Source organism: Rhinolophus sinicus, chromosome X (genome assembly GCF_036562045.2).
Source record: "Rhinolophus sinicus isolate RSC01 chromosome X, ASM3656204v1, whole genome shotgun sequence".
NCBI classification, from domain to species: Eukaryota; Metazoa; Chordata; class Mammalia; order Chiroptera; family Rhinolophidae; genus Rhinolophus; species Rhinolophus sinicus.
Genome location: NC_133768.1, coordinates 8,878,082 through 8,895,286, shown reverse-complemented (window position 1 = coordinate 8,895,286; position 17,205 = coordinate 8,878,082). Strand labels below are relative to the sequence as shown.

Sequence of the window (17,205 nt, the reverse complement as noted above, 5' to 3'; positions counted from 1 at the left end):
GGAAAAAGTCCTGGAAGTGCACACTGTTCCCCAATAAAGTCCTGTTCCCCTTCCCCAACAAAATCTTTATTAAAAAATAGAGAATAGTAGAGTTTACATTTCTCCTTGTCTTAGTATAAGCTCTTTAACAGTGATAAGTCCTAGGTAAAAACAATAATGACCTAATTTAATACCTAATTTAATACTTTCAAGGTTGTCTGACCGTCAACGTTCACATTGTGATTCAGTTAAATATGTATATACAGACATGTAAATAGACATGTAAATATAGCCAGATAGAGATATAGGTATACAACTGAAATAAGAGATTCTCAAAACAATACTTATTAGTAATGTACTCTAACATTTTCTCTATTTTATTAAAAAGTTATATGAATTATTATGAATATTATAATCCACCAATAGGTTGTGATATGCAGTTTGAAAAATACTGATACAATCAGTTCTGAGGAGAAATCCACCACACGAAATCGAAGTTAAGAAGACTATTTAAATATGGATTAACAACTGTTACAGTCAATCATCAGTCTCACCACAAAAGTGTATATTTTCCCCCTTAGAAATTGGCTAATAGTAGCATGAAGTCATCACAATTTGCAAAATATTTTAAAAACTAAACATCCAGACCATGAAAACAAACTATTGCCATAGTTTTCAGGAATATTAAAAATCATGAAACAACACTCAGCCCATTACACAATTTTACTAAACTTGATGCATATTTAAAAGTCTCTTTTAAGAGCTCTTAATATATTAATGTTTATAATCTGTAATCATTATATATACATACACAGACACATGCTTATATGGACAGTCTTACCTTTTTTTTTCTTTTTTTGCTGAAGTGACGTGTAAAGAAATAAATTCACAGACCACCAACCACCACTGTAGCTCACAGAATGTGTCTACCCCGCTGTCAGTGGATTTCCAGGACTACAACTGAGAACTGTGCTTTTTCACCTTGTTTCTCCTATGATTGCCTAAACTCAATGTTCACAGTCCTTTATTACCTGAACTAGTAGCCTGGAAACTGTACCCATTTTGTGACGTCCTTCTCTCCAAAGCAAGTGATTGGCAGACACAAGATATCATAAGAGCAAGCCACATACTAGTTATTCCTATGCCAAAGCCTTGTATGAATTGGTTCCTTTTCATTCAACCTACTCTACAATCTGGATATCCTTTTAGAAAAATCAAATGTGTTAAAGGACCTGGTGTGTCCCAATCACCACTCAGTTTACCAGTTGCATTATCTTCCCTGGTTAAGAGAATTATCTTTGGAGAGAGAGGACTAGTCATGTTAGATATACGGACCGCGGCTAATGTCTTAGCCTCTCTACCATGTTTCCCCAAAAATAAGACCCAGGCGGACCATTAGCTCTAATGCATCTTTTGGAGCAAAAATTAATATAAGACCCAGTCTTATATAAGACACACATATTATATTATATTATACCCGGTATTATAATATAATATAATATAATATAATATAATATAATAATATAATACCAAGTCTTATGTTATATTAAAATAAGACCAGGTCTTTCATTAATTTTTGCTCCAAAAGACGCATTAGAGCTGATAGTCCGGCTGGGTCTTATTTTCGGGGAAACACGGTATGCCTCAGTTTCCATATTCATAAAATGCTGAAAATACTTACCTAATGCTATCACAAGGATTCTTTAGAAAATCTCTGGAATGCACATTAGCACAACGCATGACAGAAAAAGGACTCCATAAACTGCGGCTGTCATTGTTGCTATTGTCATAGGTGCCTTCCCCGTGGAGATTTCGTTCTGAGTAACATGTCTTCATGTGATGTACACAACTCATAAAGATGTGCTTTTTTAAAAAGATCAAGTCACACAGTTTCACATTCATGAATAAGAAAACAATACCATTCTAATAATATTTGCAAGAAAATTAAAAGAATTTTTGAGTCAAATCAGCATTGCTGTTTTGGCCATTTTGTTTCCATGGCCACTAGGTAAACTTTCAAAATGATTACCAACACTCACCGGTATTTGTCAAAGATGAAGATGAAATGGAAGGGCAGGGTTTAGAATCTTGCGTTTTATTTTCCACTCTCTGGGTAAAGTTAGGTCATTAAGTCACTTATTTTTTCCTCTTGGTCTGTTTTCCATCCACCTGTAAGAGAAATAGTGTCTGGCTTTGACTATCTTCTTTCTACAAAATTTGTTATATATTTTTAAAGAACAGTACAATTCACTCGGCTTTACTCATTGCAGGAATTCTTCTCCTGGGAATGTCACAAGTGGATGTTCTTCTGACTTTTCTACTTCCACCATCCTCAATTTAAATAATTACTAACTTTGTGAAACAACTGGTAACAATAAAGTATAAGACTTCTTTCACATTTTTCTGCACAAGAACAAACATTTACTAGAGAAAAACCTATTTTGCTATGGAAGGAAACACTCACATTTTACTATACACAGATGTCAAGAACGCCCACAGAATGGAAGAGCGATAAATAAGGTCAATGTAAAGTGTCCATTAAACTCCTTTTGATTTTGGAATGCATCTTTGTTGTTAGGGGATTAGCAGATGAGTGGAAGTCTTCATGGATAAAGGAGACATCAATTCTCTAGAATATTCCCAGAGCAACAAAAGAATGACAGGATAGTTTTGCATATAAAGACAAGAGGCCTGACCACTTTGTTTGCTAAATAACCCTTGTCATTGAGGAGGAAGCACAGGCTTTTCTCAAGGGACACCAAAAGCTCCCATTGTCCAATTGCGCATGCAAATCAACCCCTGGCCACTTTCCCCTCCTCTTCCACTTACCCTGTTCAAAGTCTCAGCTTACTCTTGTGGGCTCTAGCATCCCTTAGGTAGCTTCCTCTGTCCTTGCCCCTCTGGTGTGTCTGACTACCGGTTTAGAGCTGCCAATGCAATGCCATTCAAGTGCCCTCAGTCCGCACCCAGGCCGTCTATGCTTCCTCCCTCATTTTTTCTCTCTTGTTAACTTTCTGAGCAGCCTTTGTTTATTTATGACATGTATTTCTGGTAGAAATTATTTTCACAGACCTGTGCAATGTGTGTAACTTGCCAAGGCCACAGCATGTATGGGAATCCAGTTTTCCCTTTCTCTCTGCCTCTGCCTGGCAGCCTATTGTCTCCTGCCAGCACATGCAGCAGAGTAACAGCCTAAAATTCTGACAGTCCCATGACATCCAAGGCAACCAACGGCAAGGTCCTAAACACAGAATTATTTCAGTGGAAGACAAAGCATAACACAAAGCTGAGTAACAGGAGAACAAGGCACATGTTTTAACAAATGTCTTTATTAATATTGAGTCGAAGTAATTTCGGGCTGTCATAAGAGTTCTTTCACAAATTATATGAAGAAGGAACCTTGTAAATTAAGAAGCTGTATGGCCATGCCATACTTCCTGATAAAATGCATTAGAGGGATACTGAGGGGGAAAATAATGGAGAAAAGAATATTTAAGCCATCTTTGTCAAACATTTAAGACACGAGTTCTTTTTAAATCAGAAGTATTGAACTGGAGGCAGAAATTACATTTTCAGTTTACATTAATAGAGTTGAAATAATGTTTTCTTTAGTCATACATATGACTTTAGTCACAGTTTATGACTAAACTATGAAATAATCTGTCTTCATTTCGTAATAAGTCAAAAACTTTAAGTGACTCCCCGCCACCAACACGGAGGGTAGCCTAGGGGGTGCTATAGACCTCCCTAATCTCCACCAGTTCCAGGAAAGTCTCCTGAAGTAGCCATACAGCGAAAAGAAAAGCAGTGTGCTTGCTACACAAACACATCTTCAAGACACTTTCCTTAGCCATATACCTTCAACCCTGCTGCTACTTTTAAACACCTGGAGTTAGTCCTGGTCCTTCCTCTAAGATGCAGAAGTCAAGATGAGATTAAATGCACCAGGGCTTTACTAGCGGAAATGCCTGTGCAAAGGGAAATATGGATGGAGCCAGGCAAGATTAAGAGAGCTGACAGACCCACGTTCACTTGGGTGGAAGCAGCCTACACTGTTTTAATGTCTAAGGAAGGTTCAGCAAAGCTGTCTGGGAGTTTTTGAGTCAAGTTAAACCAACAAAGGAGACTATATCTCCTGGAACAGCATGCCTTAGTATCCCTTCCCCACTCAGTCATAGTTGGGGAGCAGCCCATGGAGGCAAGATCCAAGTGGATTCCAGAGGGCAGGAGCTGAGGCCCTGGGACAACTGCTTCCCAGTGTAGGAGGTCTGCAAGGTGCATTTTCAGAGCTGACATACCACTCCTACACAGAAATTCAAAAATATACACAATCTTGAGCCTGGCATCCAAATTTTCTCTGATCTCCACCTAACCTATGTGTAAACCTTAATCTCTAGTACTTCCTTTTTTGACATCTTTACAGTAGTCTAAGTACCCTTTTAGTCCCCATATGAGCCTTACAGGTGACCAAAATGCTTTCCCTCATGCTACTTCCTCCCTCTAATACTTTCCCCACCTCAAACACTCTTTTCAAGATCCTACCAACTCTGTGAGACCTATCAGAAATGCCAATCCAACACTAAGACTGTCCTCAAAACTCTTGCCCCCATTCCATCGGATAAACCCCTACCCTAGTAGAAAGGTTCCCTCCTGCCTCAGACCCTCCATGGGACTTCACCTACTTGGAGACCAGCCCTTAGAGTATTAAGCACTTTCTACTTGTTTTAGTTGTTATAAGTTCTGTCTCCTTAGGAAACCCCGGAAGGATTGCACACATTTCAGGCTTTTATTCCTATAAAATAGTACAAACATTAAACTGAATAAGTGAATTAATTAGAGAAAGACAAATCCTGGCCTGATGCATATTTATCAACCCCGGACTAAAAACAAAGCTAAAAGAACTTTTTATTTCTTATTTTCATGTTTGTGCTTTTTTTTTTTCAGTTTAAAAGATAAACAGGAACTATCAAATCAAAAGTATTATCAGTTCTAACATTCAAGTCAAAAAATCCAGCAGACCTTGATAAAGGACATAGTCACCGCTGCAGTCATGGAAAAATTCATACAGTATAATTAGCTGACATAGGAAATTGACCCAATAAATGACTATTTTGTGAGAGATTTAAATATAAAATCCTGTTAAATTAAACAAAGAGGTTATTAGACTGAGCTGGCTCTAATGCCGTGGGGGCCAACATAAGACAACCAAAATCTAAGCCTGTAAATGCCTCAAGGTTACAAAATCTAAATGCTAAGGACAACCAATCACAAACAGCCAACTAGGCTTTATACTATAGCCAATCAATAATTTCCTTACTTTGCTTCCATCTTTTCTATAAAATCTCTCCCTGAGCTGCAGCCCTGTGCACTCCTAATCATTTCCGGTTTGATACTGCCCCTTGAGCTCTCTGCTTTCTCACCCTCTGGAGATGGTTGACCACTCCCTCTTGAATCCCAGATCCTAGCTCTGCAGCTTTTGCATTACCATCTTTCAAACTTAATTTGAGCATTTCTTTTTCCAGATTGGGTCTGGAAACTGTTGGACGTGGACTGGTTCTGGCTTAGAAACTGGTCCGGTCTGGGATGAACTGGTTCTGGCTTACAAACCAGACTGGGTCTGGGGACAGACTGGTTCCAGCTTAGAAACTAGACCAGGGCCAGTGTGAGGCCTCAGGAGAATAAAATTGTGTTTTAAGGTTGAACAAGTAGATTAACTTTACCAAAGATAATCTTGAATTACAGTGGCCTCAGTGGAGAATTTTTAACCATCTTAGATAACCTTATCCATTTTTGAGGTGACCTAAAGAACAAGGGGTCTTAGCCAGACACTCACTATAAAGGATAGAGGGAAAATGATGTTTCCACTTGTACAGTTCCTGGTGACTAGGATGAGACCGCTGGGACACCCCATTCACTCCGGAACCTGCAGATGGCATCCTGAGCAAACTTGCAGAAGCCAGCAAAGGATAAGAATTCTCGCCAAAATCAGCTCTCCCAGGTCTCTCTCGATCTGTGCAGTGCGTGATTGAGAGAAGGTAAAATTTCACATTGTCCCTTCCTTTCCAAATTCAGATTGGCAGAAAAAAGCACTGGTTATTGATCCTTTCTCTCCCAGGGACAGCTATTGCCTTCTTGTGTCCTGAGAACTTGGCTTAGCAACTGTCACGTTGGGTCCCCCAAAATATGGCTAGATAGAAATGTGGGTTGCACCCCACTCATGATTGGGCAGAAATGTGGAGTATACTTCATTTACAGCTAGGGTCCTACAGACTGTTGCAATTCCCCAGCAATTCCAGCTGTCAGGAGAATTGTCTAAGTCTTTCTTTTTTGGGGTACTATTTCCCCAAAAATAAGACCTAGCCAGACAATCAGCTCTAATGCATCTTTTGGAGCAAAAATTAATATAAGACCTGGTATCATATTATATTATATTATATTATATTATATTATATTATATTATATTATATTATATTAAAGACTGGATCTTATGTAAGACCTGGTGTTGTCATGTCATGTCATGTTATGACCCGGTCTTATATTATAGTAAAATAAGACCAGGTCTTATATTAGTTTTTGCTCCAAAAGACACATTAGAGCTGATGGTCTGGCTAGATCTTATTTTCAGGGAAACATGGTATCTTTGGGAGTGGCTCTGGATCTTGGGAGGGTAGTAGCTCTGAAGATCCCTCTTGGGTCTATGGGGTCATTCAGTACTACTAGGAATACCTACTGTTGGTCCTGGCTGAAACCTGACAAGATATTCTAAGGCATTTCAGGCTACCCAATTCCAATTGATTTTTCCTCAAACTCTTAAAGTTTTTAATATGCCTCTTTTTATCCTTTAACAATCCTAATAATACTTCTCCAGCTATTCTATCTCTCTTACTCAGATATGACTTATCACAGATCGCACTGTCAACCTTCTGTTGGAGCCTTTGGCTCTTGTTCAGCTTTGTACCAAATATATCCACAATTAACACAAACTCAGAAAATCAGTAAATGTCTTCAAGTTGTTTAAGAGTCCCATAGCAGAGCCTTAACTGCTTCTTTATTTTAAAAAAATTCAATACTTTGTGAAAGAATTTCAATTGAATTTAGAGATTTAGACTTAAAAAAATCTACAAATTGGTTCTACTCTTACATAAATAAGAGATACCTTATAAATTTTTCAGTAAAAGAACAACTGCTACTAAATGAAGATTAATCAATCTTCATCTCCAAGGATAACCAGGAATTTGAGCTTTACAGAAAGTTCTTAAAACTCATCGAACCTCACCTACAGCAATGCAGGAACCATTTATTCCTAACTCGGTTTAGGAAAAATCCTACCGATGTATAAAAGTTTTGTCTCTTATGAGTTCATTTATAATCAGGCTTTAAGAACCTGACAAGATGCTTCCAAGGAGGCAACATTTTCTCTAAGACAATTCATCTATTTTAAATATCATTAAAGTGTGATTGGCATGGAGCCCTTGGGGAGCTGACACCCCAGAGGGAGAAGAACACATTACTAATAGCTAGTCAGGTGCCAACTGGCTCTCAGTTGCCAGCTCCCTTTCCTGGAAAAACCAAGTATATCTCAGCAAAGGTAACTTTGATGATAATCAGGAAACATTCTCTGACATCAGTATGCTGCTTGGCAAGGAATGAATCAGGATTGCAAATGCCACCTGAGTCATGTAGCAGCTGCAACCATATAGTCCAGATACATCCTGGAAGAAGCTGATCTTCGGGCCCAAGTCCCGTAAAAAATCCTCAACCAAGAAGCTCTCCTTACACTTCAATCTCAAAAAGGATGATTACCCTGAGAAATAGTAACCAACCACAATACATTTGCTTAGATTAAAATAGACAACTTAAGCACCACAGCAACCTATTCTTCAAGAGAAAACAGTTGTAGACGGAAAAGGGGCCACAGGCTAACCCTGGCAAGCTCTAGAGACTGAAAACAACCACATAGGATGGCATGAACATAAAAATTCCTAAGTAAGGTGGGCCACAGCGGAAAGTCACACCTTTAGCCTATAGCTTCCTTGACAAAGGTCAATCTTCACCTTAAGTGAGGCTATTGTCTTTTTGCACCTACGATAACTGCCCTTGGAATGTCAGTAATCCCTCCCCCCCCCACCACCAGAGCAGGAAACTACAGAATCCCTCATTGTTATTCTTGTCCTCTAATTACCATCTCTATGTACTGTAAAAAGTGAACTACTATCCTGTACCCAGCAATGAAAATAAGTACCTGTCTCTCCACTTTACTTTTATGCAATCCCAGAGACTTCCCTGCTTTGCTTTCTCCCACTCCCTTAATCTACCATCAGTGGATTTCATGTAGCCCTCCTCTTTTGATTCTATGTAAAAATAAGCTGCAAACCGCCATCTTGTAGAACATTTTCTCAATCTGTTGAGTCTTTGCTTCCCGGCAATTGTCGTCAGTTTGGTTCAAATAAACTCTTATACGCTTTCTCTTAGGCTGAATGTTTTTCGTCGACACAGTAAATTGAGAAATGATTGTTTCCAAACTATATGCCTATTGTTATAGATTTCAAGTGCTCTCACAAATGTATTCTTAATTTTATATTGTCTTGAGAAGCACCCTTGTTGTATTTAATGGCCAATTTGGTTCATTTAAGTCAACAGTAATTCTTGGAAATTTGCAACACACAAGGCAAAAGTTAAGCCAAGTTAGAAGTGACAGCCCAAATCCTCAAGTATAAAGGCCAAGCACAACCCGCAATAGGAAAGAGGAGGACACAGGCACAGTGAAAGCATCAGGAAACAGAAAGGAGCATTTCACTTGAACCGGCAGCAGCAACTAGTCTCAAGTCTATGGGAAACCACTTAATGTAACAAGGGATAGAGACAGAGTGGTAAAAAAGAGAACCCAAAAGCAAAACTCTTAATATGTGGAGAAAACGATTTTGAGTATTCCTCCCTGACCGTGAACCTCATTGTCCTAAAATAGTGAGAAATTGAATAATGAAGCAATCAACTATTTAGCTTCTAAAACCTGAAAAGGCAGGAACTGAAAGTCTTGGGAAGTGGCCTTCCTTTATGCAAAATGGAGGAGTTCTGTGGTTCTAACATGTTGATATTTTTAAGAAATTATCTTAAAAAATGTCCGCCTCCGCCTCATCTCAAGATTCTGTCTCAAAATGATGAATTCCAGGTTTGAAAAAACAGAAGTAAAAATATTTTGCAAAATTTTATCACGTGAAAACCTGAAATTCCTTTTTAACTGCATGACAAAGCCTCTAAACATTGCCTAATGCTGTGCTTTGCTGCTTTGCGCTTCTGGCTTTTCGCTAACATCGACTTCATAGTGCAGAGAATAAAAATTGATATCCTGGATAATTCTGTCCTTGTCTGCGAGTGAAGTTTTTCCCATGTGCAGTAAATGAATAATTATTTAATTAAACAAATGTCAAAATAGTTCAGTTCAAGAATAGGAACGGCCTTAATAAACCTATATTATGTACACAAATGTTGAAAAACATGGCGAAGAAACAAATAATATTCTCACACCTTCAACTGTTTACTAGAACCAGGGATAGGAAAATATAAATTATTTTGACAGCTATGTTTTTAAAGATTTCTGCAAGTATATTTGCTTTCTTAATAATCTGCATCATAAATATGTATCTTCTTGTTAAATTTACCTTAGGAGAATAGGAATAAGCCTCATTTACACAAGGGTAGCATAAACTGATTCGAAGTACATTTCACAGGATACTTTATAGTCAAATCAACTTTTCTTCTATAAGAGTTTTCATAGTAAGCATTCTTTTCAAGTACACATGGAATATTCTAGGATAGACTATAGGCTGGGCCACAAAACAAGTCTCAATAAATCTGAAAAGGCTGAAATCATATAGTGTGTTCTTACCACTGACTCAGAATGTGCAGTGTAGCCCACCGCAGTGCTGAAGCTTCGTGCACTGACACACAAGTCATTTCCACAAAGAAGGCAGGGTTGTGTGGCCCAGACGGCACAAAATGGCTAAACAGGAATATCCCAACCACCACCTCACCCATCATCCACTTGTCAGCCCAATGGGCTGGACTCTTATTTTCAGCTAATAGCCAATGAGGAAGGGAGTTTTTCCACTAGACCAGAACACTGACTCTTTTCTTAGTTATATCTGATGAAGGAATTTCATTAACTTCCTTGTGATAAAGAATTAGAAGTTGATAATAGAACCTCACTATGTCTGAGTTTTTTTCTTTCTATATATTTACACCTAAGTTACTGTAGGTAAACTGCATATAATTTGCATTCCAAGATGTGAATTTTGCCATTCTCGAAAATGTCTATTGTCATCATACCCAAGCTAAAGTCGAGTACTTCCCAAAATCCTTTTTTGAACAAAATCTGTAAGAAGAGTTCAAAAATTGACTAACTTCTTAGTTCTTTGTATTCAGAATACATAAAGAAGTCTTGTAACTCAACAATAAAAACGCAAATAAGCCAATGTAAAAATGAGTAAAAAAATGTAAATAGACATTTCACCAAAAAGGACACACAAATAAACAAGAAGCAAATGAATGGATGTACATCATTTGTTATTTGGAGAAACTAGAACCCTTATATACTGCTGGTAGGGATGTAAAATGACATGGCCACTTTGTGAAACAGATTGTTAGTTTGTTTAAAATTTAAACTTATACAAGCAGTGATCCTACTCCCAGGAATCTACTACCCAAGAGAAATGAAAACATATGTCTACACAAAGACTTGTAACTGAGTGTAATAGCAGCATTATTCCTAATAGTCAAAAATGAAAATAACCTAAATGTCCATCAACTGGTGTCTCCATACACAAGTCATGTACCCATACAAAAGAATATTGCTCAGCAATAAAAAGAAACAAACTACTGCTGTATGCCATAACATGGATGAACCTCGAAAAATTATGCGGGGGAAAAAAGACAGATGCAAAAGCCTACATGTTGTGTAATTCCATTTCTGAAGGGCAAATCTATAGCTATAGAAAGCAGAGCTGGGTCTGGTGCAGGTGGGGTGGAGGCATAGGGCCGGAAATTGACTACAAATGGACCCAAGGAAAATTCTGAGAGTAATGGGGCAATTCTAACACATGATTGTGATAACGGTTACACAAGTCTACAAATTTACTAAAAATTAAGAAAACCATTGGGTCAATTTAATCCAAAATCTTTATTTTGTAAATAAAAAAACTGCCTTCTTCAGCCTATAAAAATGCATGGATATCTTTCTAGCACCTTCTGTCTGTATCACATGTTTGAACTCTAACGTTGCTTTCTAATTTTTTATGTTGCGATCCTACTTCCCACGGGATGAAGAGCACCTTAGAATATAGGACAAGAATTTGTGCTAGATTCTTGATGAGTTAATTTGAACTGAACTTACTTGATTTAAATTCATAGGAATAAGCTTGGTGAGACTGAGCCATTCTGAATCAGATCTAACATAGTGGCATTTCTATTCCTTAATTACTCAGCTGGTACTGCTGAAAATTCCCCAAATATATACAAGAATACTCAAATCCAGGGACAAACAAAAAATAGGCTCTAGAATAAAAATAAAAAACAAACCACAAGCTGTACTCTCATTGTGAATTAATATTCATTTCTGGTTTTCATCATTAGTAGTATGGAGAGTCCTATATGTAAATTGAGGGGACACACTGGGTGAGCTCTAAGATTCCTTCCAGTTCTAACATAAATCATGACCTCCCCCCATTATTCCTGGCTATTATTTATCATTTCTACCCACTGTCGCCTATTTCTGTAGTAGTTGAGCATGAATCTATTTTTGTCACACTGTTCTTTTATAACATCCTTAGAAAAGTAAGATTTTTTTTTTCAGATCTCAGTATAGAAGAAACAAAATCACAGCTTTTAGAGAAACTGAATCCAGGAATATTTCAAAATCATTTTCTCAAAATCTAACATCAACATAAATATTTGAGATTTCTAACTTAAAGAATTGACCAGTAGGATTTTTTAAATGAAAAAAAAAAAGTATTGAAATACAATTCTTTTTGTCAGTTTAAAAATGAACTGAAATATAAACTAAAATAGTAATATATAGTCAGAAATATAACTCATAGTCAGAAACACAAATTCAGTCCAACATGGCCAGGGGCATTCAGGATGCTTACACTTTGCCCAGAAAGTCTGTGAAAAAAAGTGATTTATTATTTTAATCATTAAATTTAGTTATTATTGGGCTCCTATCTTTTTATTTTATATTTCACAGTATAAGGGAGTGAATGGACAATTGGAAAATGGAAACGTGATTCTCTTTGGGGAATGGAATGTGGAAAATTGTTGGAAAATGGATGTGTATTTTGACTTTTCACTTTACTTTCCTGAACCATCAGACATTTTTGTCATGAACATGTATTACTTGTGCATTTCAAAACCTAACAAAAATTATTCAAGAATAAAACAGAACTTTTTCACTTCCTCATATGCATTTCCCTTGAAAGAAAGGGGGAGGTATAGTAATAATGAACTTTAAAAAGAAAAACCCTAAACTTTCCCATCAAAATTACTTAGATTAAAATTTCAGAGCACCCCAGGCGTATCTATCGTCTTAAGCTTTCATGAGAGCATAGCAATTAGCTTTATATGGCTGTCTCCTCCCTAACAGTTAGCAACTCTATAGCTGATTCTTGGATTCATTTATCATTCTCTCTTGCCCAGCATGCTGCCCGATATACGGGGGTGCCAAAAAAAATGTACTCAAGTGGACACTTTGGTCAACATTGCTCAAGCGATAGTTCGCAGTAATCAGAAGTGTCTGGACACTGATGGAAACCACTGTGAGCACATCTTGTAATCGCAGACGGCAAACATGACTTGTATTCATCTTTTGTTATCGGTATATATTGAGTATTACAGTTTTAATACAGTTTTCCTTTCTTAAAATGTGTATACATTTTTTGGCACTCTCTGTATATTAGTTGCTTGATAAATATTCATGAAACCACTAAAGTCCTGCCTCCTGTCTTTGTTAGCTTTGTAATCGGTTGAGTCGACGTCCTACATTCAAAGTAGGAGTGATCATAACTACCTCACAGGGTTGTTGATTATATGACGCAGTGTATATAAAGCGCTAAGCATAGTGCCTGGTATCTAGTGGTCTCCATTCACCCTCACTTTATTTTACATTTCACAGTATGAGGGAGTGAATGGACACTGGGAAAATGGAAACGTGATTCTCTTTGGGGAATGTGTTTCTTCCTCTAGCCATGAGATACAGCTACACGTGTGCAGTGCTCTGCCCAGTGAGTCCTGCTTGAGATGCACAGTCCAGGGTTCCTTTTTTTTTTAATTGGGGGACAGTGTGTTTCTCCAGAGCCCATCAGCTCCAAGTCGTTGTCCTTCAGTCTAGTTGTGGAGGGCGCAGCTCAGCTCCAAGTCCAGTCGCTGTTTTCAATCTTTAATTGCAGGGGGTGCAGCCCATCATTCCATGCAGGAATTGAACTGGCAACCCTGTTGTTGAAAGCTCACGCTCTAACCAACGGGGCTATATGGCCGCCCCTCTGGAAGCTCAGCAGCAATTCATTATCTTCAATCCAGTTGTGGAGGGCGCAGCTCACTGGCCCTTGTGGGAATCAGACCAGCAACCCTGCCGCTCAGAGTTCACGCTCAAACCAACTGAGCCATCTGGCCACCCAGAGTCCAGGGTTCTTATTGGGAGTTTGTCAGTTAGGCATAATGACCTTCCACAACTGCCCAAATTTCAGATTCCCAGAAGGAAGCAGGTGTTCAGTGCCCCAGATGGGCAAGACAACTCATCACCTAGAGAATGTTTTAAAGGCAAAACGTCCAGGTGTCAGCCCAGGGCCAACCTTGTAAGAAGGTCTTTTAAAGATAGCAGCCTTAGGCCTGCTCTGCTAATGGTGTCCTACACACATGGCAAGTGATAAACTGGGAAAAGATGGCAGAAGTTACAGGAAAGAAGAGTCATAAGAATGGGGAAAGCAGAGAAAGGACAAAATGGTTGAAAGGAAAAGAGAAAATGAAGTAAAGGGAGGACAAGGAAAGAAGGCAAAAGTGGAACAGGGAAGGCAGGAAGAAGAGAAAGTCATCACCTGGCTGACCCAACCTGGCCTCTTACTCTGGCCACCTGACCCTCTAGCACCTTTGCTCAATGCTATTCCTCCCAATGCCCACCTCACACTCTTCCTCTGCCGCCATGTTGCCTATTTTTCATTCCCTCTGTTTATATATGTATCTGTTCCCTTGGTCCTGCTGCCTTGATGTAATCTGGCTGCTTTGATAAGGATAGAGGAAAAGGATGAGGGAAGGAAAGTCCAATACTGATGACATTAAACAGGAAAAAGTTTTTGAGTTAAATGAAACAAGAGGTCAATAACAGGCTCCCAGAGCTCCTCTTAACTTTGAAAGAAATAGGAACTCTTCTGGCTTTAAAAGAAACATTGAGAAAACATGTGAATGTACTTTTCAATTACAGTGGCCTCCTTGGCTTCTGATGGGTCATTGATTACTTCTCTCATTTAAGTATCTAAATATCTACTTTTTCTTAAGTTGAAAAGTGCTAGGGTTTTACTCTTCTAACCCTCTCTTTTTGGACTTTCTGAGTTCATAAAAAGGAAAAGAAGATAAAGGAGCTATTCCTTGCCTTAGTGCTTTTGTAACTGAAAAATATGACAGATCCTTTCCTCTTTTTCTCACATTTTGTATTTTAAAAATTGCTGTCAGACTAAGGCTTTGCCAAGTTTCAACCCCAAGTGAAATTTTACCAAGAAAACTGAAAGATGTATAAAAAGCAGATGGATTATAGGTATCATCATTACAGCCTACACATGTGTTATGTTTTTTTAAACAAGTTCATCTCTCATGTGTTAAATGTGTAATATTAGTTATAATTATATTCATGTACTGAAATATATATCCTTTTATCATTCCATTTCAGGACAGTTTCACTTTTGTAAAATACGCATACATTCACCTGGATAAAAACAGACAGACTAGGTAAGAGAGAAGATGAGAAGGAAGCATTCCATTTTCAATCAACTAGAAGTCTACTACATAGGAGAAGATATTTTCACAACTCCAGATAATGGAGGCTGAACAAATACAAGGCAGTTTTCATTAGGCATATTAGACTCACTTAAGGAAGAACTTGATGCCAATTAGACTCTTCTAAAAATAGAATGAGCTGCCTTATTCGGGAATTGTAGAGAGGGGCATTGTCACCGAGGGAGCTCATGACTGGAGCTCTGGTGTTAGTGGGACTCTGAGAAATCAGTGGAGAGCCAATGGAAGGACTGGACAGAAGGGTGAACATAGATGCCATAAGCATTCTTTATCTCAGCTGACTCCCCAATAAGGCCTTCGTTGCTCAGCTGGTTAAATGCATTCTGTTTCCAACATGGTAAATTACCATTGTTTGACTATTCAAAGAGAAGCCAAGGAATGGCCAAAATCCAGAACACTGACAACACCAAATGCTGGTGAGGATGTGGAGCAACAGGAACTCTCACTTATTGCTGGTGAGAATGCAAAATGGTACAGCCACTTTGGAAGACAATTTGACAGTTTCTTACAAAACTAAACATATTCTTGTTATATGATCCAGCAATTGCACTCCTTGAATTAAAAACTCCAAATGAATCGAAAACTTACGTCTGCCCAAAAACCTGCACACAGATGTTTGTAACAGCTTTACTTATAACTGCCAAAACTTGAAAGCAGCCAAGATGTCCTTCCATAGGACAAATAAATAAACAGTGGTATATCCAACAATAGAATATTATGCAACTCTAAAAGAATGAGCTATCAGGCCCTGGAAAGCCATTGAGAAGTCTTAAATGCATATTACTAAGTGAAGGAAGGCGACCTGAAAAGGCTAAATACTGTATGATTCCAATGATATGACATTCTGGACAAGGCAAAACTATGGAAACTGTAAAAAGATTATGGTCAACAGGGATTGGGGGAAGGAAGAATGAATGGATAGAGCACAGGATTTTTAGGGCAGTGAAACTTTTCTTTAAATACTACAATGGTGGACCCATGTCATTATATATTTTTTAAAACCCATGGAGTATGCAACACCAAGAGTGAGCCCTAATGTAAACTCTGGACTTTGGGTGACGATGATGTGTCAGTGTGGGTTCATTGTAACAAAGGTACCATTCTAGTGTGGGATGTTGACAGTGGGGAAGGCTGTGCATGTGTGGGGGTAGGAGGTATATGGGAAATCTCTGTGCTTACCACTCCATTTTTCTGTGAACCTAAAACAGCTCTAAAAATAGTGTATTAATTTCAAAAACAAAGAAGCTGTGTATGCTCCTCTTCAATAAGGCAATAGAAGGGATATATTTATGTGGTAGGCAGTGAATCTAACGACATCTTAAAGTCTCTTCCAACCCTGAGGTTCCTTGATTTCTATGCTATGTTTGGTGTTGGGATACCACTGACTCTTAGGACAGGAAAGAATTTTAAAGGTCATCTGATGGAGGAATTCTTTTCTTTGCAGCATGACTGCTAAAAGGTCATCTAGTCTGTGCTGGAAGATCGTTGGAGAATGGAAATCTGGTGCCTCTTTGATTAACTCTTTCAATACCTCCTGAATCACTTTGTCTGATAGTCATCCTCGCATTGAAACAATCTGTCTCCCCATAGTTACCACCCTTTAGATACATCCATGGGAATCACAAAGACAGTAGTGGGTGTCTGGAGGCAAAATGGATATCTATTCAACAGAAATTCTACCAATAAATGCAAAGCCCCTGCCGCAGATGTGGTCATTGGAAGAAAATTGGGCAGGGATCAGGGACAGCCAGACAGAACCAGAATGGACAGCAAGCTAGACACAAAGTGAACTTGAGGTCCCAGAGGACAAAGGCAGGGACTCAGTTTAGTTGTTTGTGAGGTTATCCGCATGCAGGGCCACAGGCAAATTTGGGCAAAAGCACATTCATTTGTTTTTGCCAGGGTCGTCCTCCTCTTGATGAATATTGAGTTAATTACATTTCAACTAAATACTCCTAAATCATACCTTCCCCAAAAGGCTCTTCTAAACTGTTTACAGACAAAATGATCTATCATCTAAGGAGTTCACAACCTTATTTAGAAAATACAGAAGAATTTTGCTAAATCAAGTGGACACTTTCATTCCTTATTTCACTTGGTATTCCTTTGAAATCTAACACTACTAAATAATCTTTCCTTGACACTTTTCCTGTCTTGACCATCTTTCTCTCT

At 38.3% G+C, this 17,205-nt stretch overlaps 1 protein-coding gene across 3 annotated transcripts in view; it reads right to left on the bottom strand.

Annotated features, from left to right (window-relative positions):
- Positions 1 to 17,205, bottom strand: part of FRMPD4 (FERM and PDZ domain containing 4) — a 768,746-nt gene that overhangs the window by 713,885 nt on the left and 37,656 nt on the right. For all 3 annotated transcript variants that reach the window (XM_074324292.1, XM_074324291.1, XM_074324293.1), the window contains exon 2: positions 2,019 to 2,148. The gene's annotated coding sequence lies outside the window, so the exon portion shown is untranslated. The remainder of the gene's footprint in view (positions 1 to 2,018; positions 2,149 to 17,205) is intronic.